Source organism: Diaphorina citri, unplaced genomic scaffold (assembly GCF_000475195.1).
Source record: "Diaphorina citri unplaced genomic scaffold, Diaci psyllid genome assembly version 1.1 scaffold1238, whole genome shotgun sequence".
Taxonomy (NCBI): Eukaryota; Metazoa; Arthropoda; class Insecta; order Hemiptera; family Psyllidae; genus Diaphorina; species Diaphorina citri.
Genome location: NW_007378667.1, coordinates 7,770 through 13,341, shown reverse-complemented (window position 1 = coordinate 13,341; position 5,572 = coordinate 7,770). Strand labels below are relative to the sequence as shown.

General features: G+C 36.1%; 1 long non-coding RNA gene across 1 annotated transcript in view; it reads left to right on the top strand.

The window, feature by feature from the left end:
* Window positions 1-5,362, top strand: part of LOC113469800 — a 15,263-nt gene extending 9,901 nt beyond the window's left edge. The window contains exon 2 of the long non-coding RNA XR_003393103.1: window positions 5,197-5,362. This is a non-coding gene — a long non-coding RNA (uncharacterized LOC113469800). The remainder of the gene's footprint in view (window positions 1-5,196) is intronic.
* The last annotated feature ends 210 nt before the right edge of the window (window positions 5,363-5,572 follow it).

Sequence of the window (5,572 nt, the reverse complement as noted above, 5' to 3'; positions counted from 1 at the left end):
TTTGCCCCCATTTAGCACAGAATACATATTTTTGTATGTATTCTATGAATGGGGGTACATCCCAACAAAAATGGCACTGTGCAATATACCTTCCCCTTTTAAAGATTCTCTACCATTGCACATGTGACATGTTTGGCAACAATGCCTATTTTTTTGCTGTCTCATTGATCTGGACACACTTCATCTCCTCAACTGTTCATTTCCTCCTTTCTTCGTCCATTCTCTTCCTCAAGGTTATCTTTTCTATTCTATTCTTACCATAGCATCTAACAGAAATATCTCAATGCGATTATGTTCGCGGATTTGGCAATTATGTTCGCGGATTCGCGTCCCGAATCGACATTTTGGATATTTGGCAAGCCTAGGTATAATGGTGTATTTTTGCATTTTGTTACGCAGATAATAGGTACATACCTATGTATTTAGATATTTCATATATATGTACATGTATACCTATGTAATTAGTAATTATACATACATACGTAGGTATAATAAAAATCCAAATACCACAAATTTTAGGCGTTATTATTACAATTATGTTGGTATGGTAAGTATCTATTAATGGCGTATAATATCTCTAGTAGCCCGGTCAAATTTTCTTGACTTGGCGGGGCGGAGCGCTACCGCGCTCTTTAATTTTAGTGTACCTACATACCTATTATCTCTGTTTCATTTCAGGTAAGCTGTCTCTATCCACTTTTCAATATCAGCAGAAATTATGGTATGTAAATAAGTTTTGAAATTACAGAGGTCTTCGACGGACATCGAAGAAGACTATTATAGATGTTTGTACAAGACTGTGACCTTCAACAAGGTAATTTATTCCCCCCTCCCCCTCTTTCTTTATTAATGTAAGAGTTAATGAAGGATTGCAGGCCAAGATATCAACAACCTAGGCCGAAAATATCAAATGACGCGAGAAAGAGAATGGAAAGAGGAGAAGAAGGAGGACGAGGAGAAGGGAAAGAAGAAGAAGACGAAGAAGAAGAAGAAGAAGAAGAAGAAGAAGAAGACGACGATGAAGAAGAAGACGAAGAAGAAGAAGAAGAAGAAGAAGAAGAAGAAGAAGAAGAAGAAGGAGACGAAGAAGAAGACGAAGAAAACAGGGGAGAAGAAGAAGAAAGAGGAATAGGAGGAAGAGAAGAAGTAAAAAGGAACAATAGTTTTCTTATTAATAGGCACTGGGAAATAATGAGATTTTCGCTCGAAAATAAACGAGTTCGGGGAACTCGGGGTCTCCTGGGGATGAGAGAGAGGGAGAGAAGATTCAGCAAATGTATTAGAAAAAAGGGAAAAATAGCCCCAAAGAGAATGTAAAAACAACCACTTTGCCCTCTCTTCGCCTACTCCGAAAAATATAAATGTAGTAAAATATATTATTGTGCTAAAATAAATGCGGTGAAAGGATAATAATATGCAGTGCTGGTTCGTAATATGAAAGAATGAGGATGCCCTGAATAAAATAAATCATAAAGATTCATTTTGTGGTAATATGTAGATCAGTTGCGCTTACTTGGGTGATGTTTCAAAGTCATATAGAGCAGGAAAAAAGAGGACCGACGGAATTTTTCTTTTTCTTCTAGAACTTCTAGATACCGAGATAAATCGATTTAAAAAATACTGGTAAATTGTGAAGTTTAACGTCACGGCATACGCTCCCGTAGGCGATGACGTCATAATTCATGACTCCCGCTTCGTTTGTTTGTGCGAAATCTGACCTCACAACTCTTTGACATTTTTCATTAGAACGGCAATTAAAAATTGATTTTTCGACCTTTTAAAGTTGCTTTTTCGGAGTTTTGACCTCAGATTTGGATTTTTCACAACTTTTTACGTATCGCATTTTGACGTGAAATCTGACGTCACAACTCTTTGAAATTTTTCATTAGAACGGCAATTAAAAATTGAATTTTCGACCTTTTAAAGCTGCTTTTTCGGAGTTTTGACCTCAGATTTCGATTTTTCACAAGTTTTTACGTAGGAATCGACCTTTTATTAATAATATTTTCCCAATTGCAACTCCTCCATTGGGATTCTAGCACTTCATGAACTTGTGCTTGTGGTAAGGACAGGCCTGCAAGGTATTTTCATTTTGAAAAATTCCTGAACATTCTTGACGGGTTTTCATTTCATGAGGTACTCGGACAGAATGGGGAATCAGGAGATTCAGGAGGGCGGGAGACAAGAATTTCAAATTAATTGGATTAATAAAGGACCCTAAGTACCTGGATTTCGATGAAACTTTATCATTGTCACTAACATCCCGATTTAGAGCACTAGACAGTGAGACAGAGGCTCTGCGAACCACAGGCCTGCAAGGTATTTTCATTTTGAAAAATTCCTGAACATTCTTGACGGGTTTTCATTTCATGAGGTACTCGGACAGAATGGGGAGTCAGGAGGGCGGGAGACAAGAATTTCAAATTAATTGGATTAATAAAGGAACCTAAGTACCTGGATTTCGATGAAACTTTATCATTGTCACTAATATCCCGATTTAGAGCACTAGACAGTGAGACAGAGGCTCTGCGAACTTAAATTTTGACATTTTGGTTCAAAATGGCTTCCTAAAGCCACATAATACGAAATTTTCTCTTAGTTGCCTATTATTTACGTCGGTCTAATATGTTTGATGCTCAAATGCTCTTATTTTTCATTGTCCAAATTTTCGTACTTCTCCGTCTTCAGTTTATTTCCCTATTTATCTTTTCCCTTTTCTTTCTTTTCCTGTTTCGTGCTCCCTTTTCTTCCCAATCATTTGACTTTCCTTCTTGTTCATGTTCTTACTTCCCAAACGTATGCGCACAAACACATTAATGTGTTGCTTGCTAGGGAGCTTTTGCTCGGGACATTTGATGTGACGTCATCGCCTACGGGAGCGTATGCCGTGACGTCAAAGTTCACGATTTACCGGTATTTTTTAAATCGATTTATCTCGGGATCTAGAAGTCGTAGAAGAAAAAGAAAAATTCCGTTGGTCCTCATTTTTCCTGCTCTATGACTTTGAAACATCACCCAAGTAAGCGCAACTGATCTATTACACTCTCTACAAACCCATTATTAGAAAATCTGGAGGCTGAAAACGTAAGAGAGTAATAACGGCAAACCCGAACATTTTATTGAGGTTATAAAAGTAGTTTATTCTCCCTCCCATCGCCATTCATTTATCTACGTCTTCTCCATTTATCTCTGTCCCTCCTACTCCTCTCTCTCTCTCTGCCTTCCCATTCCCATTGTTCAACTCTCCTCCTCCTAAGGTAAAAAAAAAAAAAAAAAAAAAAAAAAAAAAAAAAAAAAAAAATATCGGTCGACACTATCGAATGCGTTTTCAAAGTCTACTAAAATCGTTATTTCTCGGTCCCCGTTTCAGTTACGAACCGTAGCATCGCGGTTTTGAACCCCTTGGGGTTTCAAATACTCCAGATATTCCCGAAAGGGGTTTTCACCATTGAATAATTCGGAGCTTCTTCTGGCACAAAAGTGCCTTTTCTATAATCCAGGTAGTACATTATATCCTAGGGGTAGGCGTAAGTTAGGTTTATGTCGTTTAGGGCGAGGGTTTGAAACCCACAACAAAAGTTATTTTTGTCTGTGTTTTTTAAAGTTTCTTTTTTTTCGAGTGAATTTTTACGTTTTATTCATCGTAGAATTCATGTATGAGATTACTATTTTTGTCTGAGAAAAATAAAAAGTATATTATTTATAATAACTATTACTTGCGATTTATCTTGTATTTTTGTCTGATAGGGCAGGGCTTTTAAAGTCACTGTATAGCTGTTTTGTTCAAAAATGTATTTTCAAATCAATACTAACTATCAATGTCGCACGTTATCAGTATATTGTCAATATTTTAACAGTAAGCTTACTGCTGAAAGGAGCCAGCCTAGATATTGTTTCTGGGCGTCCAAAATGTATAGCAATCGTTCCCAGGAAAAAGGGTTTATGTTAGTAGCAGAAATAACATAGGCCATTCATCCTGGGATCGATCCAATTGACTTTATTGTAGACTAAGTTATTGCAAAACATTCAAGATTATTTGAACAGGATCACCGATCCTTATTGAATATACATAAGACAACCATTCAATATTGCTGTACTTTGTTACCTACATCATATAGAACTCGAAGTATGGAGAGTGCATTGAGTTTATTTTTCTCAACTGATAAAATTCTAGGAATCAACACAAAGCATAGTTTGTACAGCTTCCCCATTGTACTAACTTTTTTCTCTGATCAAGAATCTCATATTGCTGCACTTTGTTACCTACATCATATAGAACTCGAAGTATGGAGAGTGCATTAAGTTTATTTTTCTCAACTGATAAAATTCTAGGAATCAACACAAAGCATAGTTTGTACAGCTTCCCCATTGTGCTAACTTTTTTCTTTTCTTTCATTGAGTTTATTTTTCTCAACTGATAAAATTCTAGGAATCAACACAAAGCATAGTTTGTACAGCTTCCCCATTGTGCTAACATTTTTAAATAAAATACTTACTAAATTAAATAATTTTTTTTTTGTAATTATTGCTTTATTAAATATTGAACGCATTTGTCCTTTTTCTCATTTCTATCAGTTGGCACCTATCCCTGAGGTCTCTTGTATCGTGAAAGACGGCTGTGTTTGCCAGGTACGCCACTTTGCCAGGCAAAGTTTTGCTACCGTCCTAAGGATAATAAAAATGAAATTCAAGAAATGGCGTAGCCTGTGACTCATACGTCATAATATCTGAACATTGAATGTGCAAAATCTCATCTTCGGGATATGCAATATTATGCATCAATTTTATAATTTTCATTTTTTACTTCTCTTAAATTGCAGCTCTTGTTTCATATCCAAGGTTTATTGTTTTTGCGAACTTCTTCGTTTCTTCTCTTCCTTCATCGGGTTTATCACCATTTTCCTTGTGAAGTTGATGGTGATTTTAAGTTTCCAGGGTTATCCAGATCAATCTTCATCGATTTGGATGAAGAATTTACGTCGCGTCGCGCATTGTCCAGTACATCTTTCACAAATCTCGTCATGACTCATGACCCATGACCAATCTCAATAAGGCACCTACATAAAGGTACCAGTTTCAGATTGTGTGATGTGTGCTGGTTCATTGGTTGGTACCAGTTTCAGATTGTGTGCTGGTTCATTGGTTTGATACTTGTAAGTAGAAAGTGATGCTCAATAGGCGTATTGCGTAAGTTAGGTTTATGTCGTTTAGGGCGAGGGTTTGAAACCCACAACAAAAGTTATTTTTGTCTGCGTTTTTTAAAGTTTTTTTTTCGAGTGTTTTATTCATCGTAGAATTCATGTATGAGATTACTATTTTTGTCTGAGAAAAATAAAAAGTATATTATTTATGATAACTATTACTTGCGATTTATCTTGTATTTTTGTCTGATAGGGCAGGGCTTTTAAAGTCACTGTATTGCTGTTATTTTCAAATCAATACTAACTATCAATTTCGCACGTTATCAGTATATTGTCAATATTTTAACAGTATTGTCCTTTGTATTGATAGTGTGCGGGCGGTATAAGACCCTTATTGAATATACATAAGACAACCATTCAATATTGCTGCA